This window comes from Schistocerca gregaria, chromosome 8, assembly GCF_023897955.1.
Source record: "Schistocerca gregaria isolate iqSchGreg1 chromosome 8, iqSchGreg1.2, whole genome shotgun sequence".
NCBI lineage: Eukaryota > Metazoa > Arthropoda > Insecta > Orthoptera > Acrididae > Schistocerca > Schistocerca gregaria.
In genome coordinates this window covers 461,473,404-461,486,173 of record NC_064927.1, presented here as the reverse complement: position 1 = coordinate 461,486,173, position 12,770 = coordinate 461,473,404, and positions in this window count along the sequence as shown.

Here is a 12,770-nt window from a genome sequence, read left to right as displayed (position 1 = left end):
ATCTACGAAGGGATCATATTCTACGAGTCACAACGTGGAATGTCAGCTGTTTAGAAGATCAAACGCAAAGCGGCGCGTTTCGTCAAAGGATCGTTTAGCTCTTGAGAGAGCGTTATGTTGATGCTAAACAAACTCCACTGGTAGACGTTGCAAGATAGGCGTTGTGCATCACGGAGAGAGTTACTATAGAAATTTCGGGACAGCACTTTTCAGGAGGAGTCGGACTACATATTACTTTCCCCAAACATACATCTCGCGTATTGACCACGAGGAGAAAATTCAAGAAATTCGAGCCAACACAGAGGATTACTGACAATCATTCTTACCACGCACTATTCCCTAGTGTAACCGGGGGGGGGGGGGAACAGATAGTGGTACCGAAAGTACCCTCTGCCACACATAATCAGGTGGCTTGCGGAGTATGATGTATATGTACATATTTAAAGGTGGTAGGGAGGCTAGAAAACCTGAAGAGAGAAATGCAGAGGCTCTGTGTGTAGTGAAGGCGGAGAAGCGCAATGGAAAAAAGATAAGGATTCTCATCATACGAATTTAGGATAATACTAACAGCAGCATAAAGTAGTACAACAGGAGTAGGGTCCGTATGGATAGCACTGAGTGAGAGGGGGTTATTGTGAACAGTTCGGTGATAGAACAGTTAGCTCTTTTCATCATAATCGACTTCAGACGAACGCCGAAAACAATACGTCACACATACATGCCGATGTCAAAAGCAAAAGGGGAAAATGGAGAGAAAATATATCAGGATATTAAACGGGTAGTTTAATATGTGAAGGGAGATGAAAATCTAACAATCATATGGTACTGGAATTCGATTATAGTCGAAAGAACAGAAAAAAGAGTTATAGGAGAATATGGACATGGTATTAGGAATGAGACAGGGGAAAGATTAATTGAGCTCCTCAAAAACTTTGTTACAATCAGTGAATAAACTGTTCAGAAATCTCAAAGTGCAGGAAGTATACTAGGAAAAGGCAGAGAGATACGGGAAGAATCCAATTAGATTACATTATGGTAACGAAAAAATTTATAAATCACATATTGGATTGTAGGATCAACTGAGAACCAGTTATAGACTCAGACTACAGTGATGAAAAATAGACTGAGGTTTAAGAAAATCGTACGGTAGGATCAGTGTGGAAGGAAGTGGGATCCTGAAGTACGGAATAATGAGACACGTCTGAGGTTCACTAAAGATGTGGATACTGCAATAAGAAATACCAGAACAGGCAGTTCAGTTGTAGAGAAGGGTACTTCCGTAAAAAGAGCAATCACTGACCCTGCAAAGACTATCATAGGTACTAGGAACGGAACTGCGAACAAACCATGTGTAACAGATGAAAGACTTTATTTGTCCGACTAGAAAAAATGTATACAAACGTTCAGGGGAAGACATATACATATCAGGGATGCAGTTAACAAGAAAGACAGGTAATCCAAGGCGAAAATGGCTGCAGGAAAAATGTGTAGAAATCTAAAAATGAGTGATCTTTTATATACACTCCTGGAAATGGAAAAAAGAACACATTGACACCGGTGTGTCAGACCCACCATACTTGCTGCGGACACTGCGAGACGGCTGTACAAGCAATGATCACACGCACGGCACAGCGGACACACCAGGAACCGCGGTGTTGGCCGTCGAATGGCGCTAGCTGCGCAGCATTTGTGCACCGCCGCCGTCAGTGTCAGGCAGTTTGCCGTGGCAAACGGAGCTCCATCGCAGTCTTTAACACTGGTAGCATGCCGCGACAGCGTGGACGTGAACCGTATGTGCAGCTGACGGACTTTGAGCGAGGGCGTATAGTGGGCATGCGGGAGGCCGGGTGGACGTACCGCCGAATTGCTCAACACGTGGGGCGTGAGGTCTCCACAGTACATCGATGTTGTCGCCAGTGGTCGGCGGAAGGTGCACGTGCCCGTCGACCTGGGACCGGACCGCAGCGATGCACGAATGCACGCCAAGACCGTAGGATCCTACGCAGTGCCGTAGGGGACCGCACCGCCACTTCCCAGCAAATTAGGGACACTGTTGCTCCTGGGGTATCGGCGAGGACCATTCGCAACTGTCTCCATGAACCTGGGCTACGGTCCCGCACACCGTTAGGCCGTCTTCCGCTCACGCCCCAACATCGTGCAGCCCGCCTCGAGTGGTGTCGCGACAGGCGTGAATGGAGGGACGAATGGAGACGTGTCGTCTTCAGCGATGAGAGTCGCTTCTGCCTTGGTGCCAATGATGGTCGTATGCGTGTTTGGCGCCGTGCAGGTGAGCGCCACAATCAGGACTGCATACGACCAAGGCACACAGGGCTAATACCCGGCATCATGGTGTGGGGAGCGATCTCCTACACTGGCCTTACACCTCTGGTGATCGTCGAGGGGACACTGAATAGTGCACGGTACATCCAAACCGTCATCGAACCCATCGTTCTACCATTCCTAGACCGGCAAGGGAACTTGCTGTTCCAACAGGACAATGCACGTCCGCATGTATCCCGTGCCATCCAACGTGCTCTAGAAGGTGTAAGTCAACTACCCTGGCCAGCAAGATCTCCGGATCTGTCCCCTATTGAGCATGTTTGGGACTGGATGAAGCGTCGTCTCACACGGTCTGCACGTCCAGCACGAACGCTGGTCCAACTGAGGCGCCAGGTGGAAATGGCATGGCAAGCCGTTCCACAGGACTACATCCAGCATCTCTACTATCGTCTCCATGGGAGAACAGCAGCCTGCATTGCTGCGAAAGGTGGATATACACTGTACTACTGGCGACATTGTGCATGCTCTGTTGCCTGTGTCTATGTGCCTGTGGTTCTGTCAGTGTGATCATGTGATGTATCTGACCCCAGGAATGTGTCAATATAGTTTCCCCTTCCTGGGACAATGAATTCACGGTGTTCTTATTTCAATGTCCAGGAGTGTATATGACTCAGCATACAGAAAATTTGTAATAAAACACACTCACATCAGAGCAAATCATTGCTCTCCCACTCCACTGTTCAGTCACTTTCACGAAATCAGTCAGTAGCAGGAACTTCACTCTTTAATAAACCCTCGCTTTCCGTTAGAGAACAGAATAAAGTCTCCAGCTTCAGAAGACAGTTAATGACATATCTACTAAAGCAACAATAAGGGTTTCTATCGTCCCTGTACGCACTCGTCGCCATTTACGACCTGATCTCTCTAATTTTCCAGCATTCTTACCCCAAGGAATCTTCTTAAATTTCCTTTCTCCACAACATTCAGTAACAGAAAACATCCATTTTGTCTGCCTAGACTTTCTTCTTATAATAGTTATGATTATCATTAATTAGCACCATTACTATTGCTGTTATCACAATTAATGGCAGCAGCTTCAGTAGTACAAGTATTGCCAGTGTTAACTTTATTGGAGTCTAGTGACTACAATTTACACACACTGCCACTTCAGATACTCTAATCTCTTTAATACTATTTGTCACATTAAAGTTTTTATTTCTTAGGAAACAGTGATGCCAAAAAATGTACTGCAAGCGTGAAAACTTGGTCCGATGTAAAAGAGAGCCTGAAGGCCATAATCAGATCACATTAAATAAATAAATAATAATATAGGGAGATAAATTATCTGATAACGCGACAGAAGAAGAAATTGGAGTCGATGTGGAAGAGATAGGAGATCCAGTATTTAAAAGAGTTTTGGAAATCTTTAGACTAAGTAAGGCAGCAGTGATAGACAATATTCCGTCAGAAGTTTTAAAATCATTCTAAGTGGAAGACAAAAGACTATTTGGATTGGTGTATGGAATGAGTGAGGCTCGAGATATACCATCAGACTTTCGAAAAAATATCATCCATTCAGGTCTGAAGGTAGAAAGAGCACCTAAGTACGAGAATAATAGCAAAAAATGGTTCAAATGGTTGTGAGCACTGTGGGACTTAACATCTATGGTCAGTAGTCCCCTAGAACTTAGAACTACTGAAACCTAACTAACCTAAGGACAGCGCACAACACCCAGTCATCACGAGGCAGAGAAAATCCCTGACCCCGAGAATAATAGCACAGTGAGCTTAACGACTCATGAAGTATACCCAAGTTGATGACAAGAATAATATACAGATGAATGGGAACGAAAAGGAGAAAGCTCATTGCCATTCTAGGTGTGGGAAAGGCAAGTGGGAGGCAGCCTTGATGTTGAGCTTGATGATGGAAGCAAGGCTGAAGAAAAATCCGAACAGGTTGCTAGGATTTGTTGACCTGGAAGAAGCGTTCAGCAATGTGAGAGGATGCTAGAGGTTCGAAATTAAGAGAAAAGTAGGAGTAAGCTATAGGGAAAAAAACATTATCGACAGGAATGAAGACTGGAGGGCCAAAAGAGAAATGCTCGGATTAAACAAGGGGTAAGGCAAGGATTCAGTCTTTCACTCCTACTGTTCAGTCTAATGAAGATGCATTGACTAATAAAACCAATGTTCAAAGTTGAGACTGACTTCAGCGTGAAAGAATATCAGGTGTTAGATTCGGTGACGATGTTGCTATCCTCAGTGGATGTGAAGAACAATAAAATTATGTGTTGTATGGTATGAACGTCCAGTGAGTACAGAGTATAGACTGACAGGAAACCAAAGAAAATGCAAATGATGAGAAGTAAAAGACTTGAGATTATCTAGAAACTTAACAACAAAATTGTTGATCACTAAATGGACGAGTTAAGGAAATCAGCAAGACCTTAACCAAAAATAAATAAATAAATAAATAAAAATCATAATAAGTTTACTGAAATCAAACTTAGATCTTACCTACAGGAAGAAATTTCTTAGTATGTACGTTTGGAGCATAGAATTGTGTGGTAGTGAATCATGGACTAGAGGAAAACCAGAAGGGAAGAGAATCGGAGCGTCAGACATGTGATACGACAGAAGCATGTAGAAAATTAGGTGGAATGATAAGGTAAGGATCTAAATGGGCGACGCAAGAAATATATGTAAAGCATTGACAAGAATAACGGACAGGATAATAGAATACCTGTTAACATGTCGTGGAGTAACTATGAAGATATTAGTGGAAGCTGTGGAGGGTAAAAACTATAGGGACAGTCAGAGATTGCAATAAATCAGCAAATAATTGAGGATATAAGCTACGAGTGCTGGTCTGAGATGAAGAGATTGGCATAGGAGAGGCGTTCGTCATGAACCGCATCAAACAAGTCAGAAGACTGCTTATCGAAAAAAGTATGATCCGGTTTCCGTTGAGAAGAAGAAAGATCCTCTGGTTCGAAAACAGTTTAGATTTGCAGAAGTAACATGATAAAACTGTCTTTGGAAATGTTTTCAAGACTTGATTGTCCGGGGTCTGTGGTACTGAGTAAGGTAAATACACAAATATAAATATCTAAGCTAAATTCTTGGAGATAAGATTAAATATGTAATGACGATCATTGTAACAATTGTTAACCTGCAGTAAGAAAACCATTCAATTCAGGAATAATGTAGCTTCTGCAGTGACAGGACCGAATCAGTGCATCTGTTTTATGATCTGGGGATGGCAGCTGACTGCCGACGGTGGTCATTTAGATTTGAAGTTAATGTGATTGTACTAGACAATGAATTATGTTCAGTTCAGTTATCTTTCTTTCAGTATATCCTTCAGTCAACGTGTATGGGAAGTCATGTCTGTCTACTAATGTTGATGCCCAAACATGTTTCGCCTACTTTGAACCATCATCGGTACTTTGAATCAATAAGGACTTAATCAATAATTATTGTAATAAAAATTAGGCGTAAAAGTATTTTTGTCTATTGTGATTGTCTCATTGTATAGAGTGTTAGGTCCTGGAAATACTATCTTTTCATAATTCTATAGTTTTTCATCCAGAAAAAAAAAGAAATTATGATGAGGTTAGTTTATCTATTAACCTAATTCAGCAGCATGAACATTTCTTCAGGTTATCTTTAGCGACTACTTAGTTATATTAGTGGTGCCGGTGTTCGTCTCGTTGTAGAAATGCACAGAGAAACACGATAATGCCTAGTTTAAACATCCAACTTTTATGTAATCAAACCGCTTGTTTTGTTGCTCTCTGTCTGATCTCTGTTGATGTTAGTTTGTCTCTATACTTCTTTTGACACCTCCTCTCTCTCTCTCTCTCTCTCTCTCTCTCTCTCTCTCTCTCTCTCGTCTCTGTTCCACGACGCCGGCCTCCCGTTCTCTCTCTCTCTCTCTCTCTCTCTTCCAGCCTATGTGAATGTGTGTGTGTCTGTGCGCGCGCGCTTGTGAGTGTGTGTGTGTGTGTGTGTGTGTGTGTGCTTCGACGCCGGCCTCCCGTTCTCTCTCTCTTCCTGCCTGTGTGAATGTGTGTTTGTGTGTGTGTGTGTGTGTGTGTGTGTGTGTGTGTGTGTGTGTGTGTGTGTGTGCATGTGTGTGTGTGTGTGTGTGTGTGTGTGTGTGTGTGGGTGGGTGGGTGGGTAGGTGGGTGGGTAGGTAACATTCTAATTGCTTGTGGATTTGTGTACATAATGGCTCAGTTTCTGTATAACAGGGGGTATTATAATCACTCTGCACTATTACTATTTTACTGTGTTTGCCTCTGTGGTACACTTCAGTTTATTTATGGGTCTTCTATCTAAGGTAGTGAATTAAGAGTGTGCTAGTTTGAATGCCCGTGGGTTGGTTGATTGATGTGGATTCTGGTGATTTCGGTTGTGCGTTTATAGTTTACTGCAAAATCATATATGTTGTTTACTCTTTGTGTGGGGACATCGAGAAAATTTAGTGTGTTGTCTCTGTTTCTACTGTGAAATGAATTTTAGAGTGTAAGTTGTTTATATTCACCATACAGCTGTGTTATTTGTCTGAGTGATTTATTCTTATTTTGCTTCAGTGTTATAGTGCCTTACTCCACCTTAAATTGTCAAAGCATTCTGTAGATCTACTAGTGCTATAATGTTTTCACGTGGTGACCTTTTCTTCCATTAATACATCTGTGGTCGGACCGAATGTGCTGGCGCAGTCGTAAGGCTCTCAGCTTACTTCCAATAACACGGAGACTCAATGTCCCTGTCAGCCAATTAAATTTGTTTCCGCAATTCAATTAAATCGGTTAATGAATATGTAGAGGCAATTCCCATGAAAATGATGCAGATTATATCCCTACCCAACCTTCGAATGGCCTCGCTCTCAGAATTCGATGACCTCAACCCACAGGAAAAATAATTCTCAAAATCTGAACTGTGAAGTCATCCAAAATTCTAGTTGGAAAACCACACTCATTGTTATACTTCTCAATTGGTCACGATCCCACTTTGTTTATGAACTGAAAACAATAATATCCACGAGAAGCTGCTCTGAAATTAACCTGAACCGACAAAATTGTGTATGTATTCTCTGAAACTTCAAAGACATCTAAGACAATATCTGAAAGTAATTAGAAAAAGTTACAAAATTTCGTGAATCACACACAATACTGTTAACAATCGCATGAACACTGGGGGGGGGGGGGGGGGGGGGTTCATCATACATCTACCCAGTTTTGAGTATATAACCAGAGTCTCTTAATACTACGACTCGTAGCAATACAAATCAAAAAACTTTTATTACTGGGTAAACAGTCACTACGTGATTTGACAGCTGACATTTACAATTCCCGCTCACGTCAGGAAAAGCACCAATACGGGGATAGCAGCTTTTACATTATTGGTCAGAACGCAAGCAATTATGGCAGCCTCCGTAATTTTCCCGCGAAGCCATATTTCGCGACAAAATACTCTTATTAGTTACTGTCATATATCTAGTCTCATAGCAATACATAAAAGTACATAAAATAACTACAACAATTTTGACATGAAAGGAGAATTAGTCCTAATGGTAGGAAGAAGTTTATAGTTACTAGTGTTACAACAATGACTACCACGAAACTTTTAATTCACTGAACGTAATTTTATTTTCATTAGCAGAAAGCAAACAAACTAAACAACGAATTTAATTAAATAGAGTCTGTAATTCTTATGCTTTTAATAGAGAAAGAAAGTTTCTAGGTCAGGGGATAGCGTTCAGCGAAATCCCTTAACTTTTTGTTTCATACGAAGCGTTGCGCTGGGCAGCACGATGTCGGCGGGTTACGATGATGAGAGCAGGATACAGGAGTTTCGCTGGTCAATCTGCTCCGGCGAAACGCAAATAAAGTTCCGGCACAGCTGTATCATTAACCCCGTGGTGATTAACAAACCACAAGACGCCAGTATACGAACTTTGTTGACATGTCCTCTCTTTCAAAATACATGACGTAGACATCACTCGTTTTTACACTTTACGTACTGTCCGTGACTCTATCGTCCATAATTACACGGTTCGTCACATTCATATAGTCTTAGCCTCAAATACACAGTTCATAGAATTGTTCATGTATGTGAAGCACGCCGTAAACAATGTCCACTCTGTTCTCGCATTTCTAACTTCGACAACGTCACTGAAAGCCATTTATATTGCACAGTTAATTAGTCTTCACTTTCATGGCTTGATTGAATGTGATATACAACATTTCCACCACCCAAAACCAATACCAGCAAAGTTCATTCGAATAAAGGCATAGTTCGTGTCGGCCACAACAAAGTAATGTTAGCGGCACTTTCACAGTCCGGTTTATTTACTCTTAAAGTTCACTGGCGATGGCATTACATACCGCAGTGGTAAAGAGAATTAACAACCTGATACTTCGGTATCACTGTCCATACAATTACGTATGATATTCATGGAACACAGTACTATTTTTTCCCGCGCACGCTTCACAGGCATGCCATCCACCATCCCCTCTACTACGCAACAACCTTTCAATTCTCGAAATCACTATTGCTGTCCCCTGTCTATAGATGTTATATCGGTATCGTAAATTACATAAACCTTTATAAATGTTATTGACTGCATTTAACACAATTAATAATATTCCAAAAGAGAACTTTAGGAACAGGTAGAAAGCAGGAAACATATTTATCCATTGGCAAACGAAATAATCACAATTACATCTTTACATTTAAAAACCACAGTAGAATGTTACATAATCACAATTAGAAATGCCCATATGAACAAAAGAAAAAGAATAGAAATCTACAGAAAATCACGAAAAAAAAATTATATGTGTAGTTAGCAATGCCTTCACACCTTCTTTTCCTCTATGGTACCTCAGATTTATGACAACTTGGACTAAATTCCAACATTTTTAATGTATAGTGTGGAAGACTAATATTTAACCATTTTGCATTACACGCATGACTGGGCCAAGAGCGGAGGGAGGGGGGCGGGTAATTTTATGTACATTGTAAAATCTTTTATAAATTGCTTAATTGTTGCTGAATTGTATTAACAACATACGTTTTGAAAAAGTACTGCTGTGTAAGAAGAGTTGAGACCCTGAAAATATCGTTTAGCACTCTCCTAGTAATATCAAAATAATTTCAATAATGTGTACTAACGACTTTATGACCACCACAATAAGTTTAAAACTGCAAATTTAGTTCATTTTCATTCTCAACGTCCTTTATAAAGAGCTATTGAAATGCAAATAACGCCCTGCATCTGGATATATTGAATTGTAATTTATTGGGGAAAGTGACATCTAGAATAGATACTTAAATTCCTGCACAAAGTGGTTAACGGCGTTAGCTGTCAGTGGGCATTGAGTAAGTTAATGGGGAAGGCTAAAAATTTGTGCCGAAAGAACAGACACGCACACGCACAAACACACACACACACACACACACACACACACACACACACACACACATATGAAGGGCTTATTTCAATAATGGTACAAGTCCATTACCTCCACTTTTCTGTCTATAATGCTTCTGAAATTAATGAGCCAAACAAACATAAAGAAAGGTTCATCTCTAGCATGAAGCCATATGCTTGCATATTTCTGGTATCTCAACTGCAGATTTTTCAGCGCTCATTTAACTTTAGGACTTTGCATCTCAATATGAACAAAACTTGACTGGTACCAGTATTGAAATAATCCCACCCACCATATATATATATATATATATATATATATATATATATATATATATATATATATATGGGTGGGAGGGTGGGCTTATTTCTTTACTGGAAAATATAAATCATATAAATGTGGTAAAAGTGTTCATTAAAAACAACTTTTTTGAAAATATCAAAATATGAAGTAATGGACTACATTACAGTATTTCCAAAATGTGGCTGTAAGGTATCCCCATCCAAGGACCTCAGTATTGCGAGGGTTAGGACAGTTCTCCTCTGATGTAATGGTAATTTTTTCTGGAAATTTATGAAAAATAGAAGATTTGTAGCAGCAGTGGAATGACGTTTTTATTTCGTGAATCTGTTTCTAAAATTATGGAATGAAGTAGAATCAACACTTTATTTAATTACTCCTAACACTCTGGTACTGCGATACACAGCCCTTATTGTTGAGTTATCTTCCGAAGCAGCGGGGATGAAACGAAAGGAAACACCTGCTTTGCAAGTAGGGACGGAGTGGCTCATCTCGATTACCAGATGGTGGCAACAGTGCCGTGTACTGAGGGTGCCCCTTTAAAAACGCGGTGCAGTGCGGCTGTGGTAGCAGTTCCGCTTTAGGCGCGCAGCGCCTGAGCAGGTAGGCACGGAGCAGCGCACACAAGCAAGGCGGGCGACCACGTGCAGGGGAACGGTTCTGGCCTCGTGTATCCATCACGTTAAAACACGGGAGCGTTCCCCTGTGAGACGCAAAGGAATGCGTGACCGACCCGACGGCTGCCACTCAGCTGCGACACGAAGGTACTCGTGAGGATGGACATGATAACTATAGCAAGATTATATGTTAAAGTAGTTTTCCACAGCAACGCTCTTGGATATATGAAGACCTCCCTAAAAGAAGATTGCATATCACATTTTCATAACTTCTCAGGAAGTAAACGTAATTGTGGTTTTCTTTTGGTACTAATATGTATTTTTCTTTTTTGTGTAGTCAAGAGATGCAGTATGTATTATACAACAGCAACATATATTTGGCATAGCTTACTATATTTAGATACACTACTGGCCATTAAAATTGCTACACCACGAAGATGACGTGCTACAGACGCGAAATTTAACCGACAGGAAGAACATGCTGTGATATGCAAATGATTAGCTTTTCAGAGCAGTCACACGGTGGCGACACATACAACGTGCTGACATGAGGAAAGTTTCCAGCCAATTTCTCATACACAAACAGCAGTTGACCGGTGTTGCCTGGTGAAACGTTGCTGTGATGTCTCGTGTAAGGAGGAGAAATGCGTACCATCACGTTCCCAACTTTGATAAAGGTCAGATTGTAGCCTATCGCGATTGCGGTTTATCGTATCGCGATATTGCTGCTCGCATTGGTCGAAATCCAATGACTGTTAGCAGAATATGGAATCGGTGGATTCAGGAGGGTAATACGGAACCCCATGCTGGATCCCAACGACCTCGTATCACTAGCAGTCGAGATGACAGGCATCTTACCCGCATGGCTGTAACGGATCGTGCAGCCACTTCTTGATCCCTGAGTCAACAGATAGGAGACGTTTGCACGAACAAGTCGACGACGTTTGGAGAAGCATGGACTATCGGCTATGAGACCATGGCTGCATTTATCCTTGACGCTGCATCACAGACAGGAGCGCCTGCGATGGAGTACTCAACGACGAACCTGGGTGCACGAATGGCAAATCGTTGTTCTTTCGGACGAATCCAGGCTCTGTTCATAACATCATGATGGTTGCATCCGTGTTTGGTGACATCGCGGTGAACGCACATTGGAAGCGTGTATTCGTCATCGACATAATGGCGTACCACACGACGAGATTGTATGGGGTCCCATTGGTTACACGTCTCGGTCACCTCTTGTTCACTTTTACGGGACTTTGAACAGTGGATGTTACATTTAAGATGTGTTACGACGCGTGGCTCTACCCTTCATTCGATCTTTGCGAAATCCTACATTTCAGCAGGATAATGCACGACCGAATGTTGCAGGTCCTGCACGGGCATTTCTCTATACAGAAAATTTTTGACTGCTGCCCAGGCCAGCACATTTTCCAGATCTCTCACCAACTCAAAATATCTGGTCAATGGTGGCCGAGCACCTGGCTCGTCACAATACGCCAGTCACTACTATTGATAAACTGTGGTATCGTGCTGAAGGTGTGTGGGCACCTGTACGTGTACACGCCATCCAAGCTCTATTTGATTCAATGCACAGGCCTATCAAGGTCGTTATTGCGGCCAGAGCTGGTTGTTCTGGGTACTGATTTGTCAGGATTTATGCACCCCAACCGCGTGAAAGTGTAATCACATGTCAGTTCTAGTATAAGTACTTTTCCAATAAATACCCGTTATCATTTGCATTTCTTCTTAGTGTAGCAATTTTAATGGCCGGTGCTGTAGGTATCTCAATTTTTACGTAGCTTTCCATGCAAGGAAGATTGTGAAATAGGTTTGTACATTACAAAATATTAATTTTCTGTTACAGTGGCAGTAATAATGGAACTTATTAGCATATTATATTATGCGACATACTGAAATAATACTATATGTTTATTTTGTTAACCTGCATACAAAAAACAAACTGCTCTTGTACAGCACAAGAAAAAATAAAAGAAATAACTAAAGTAAGGAAAAAATAAACAGAACTGTTTACTCAGGTAGGTTCACATAAAATTCTCAGCACTGTACTTTAATATATTCACATGTATGCTACAAGTTTCTCATTTTGTCTGCTGATAGAGGATTAAGC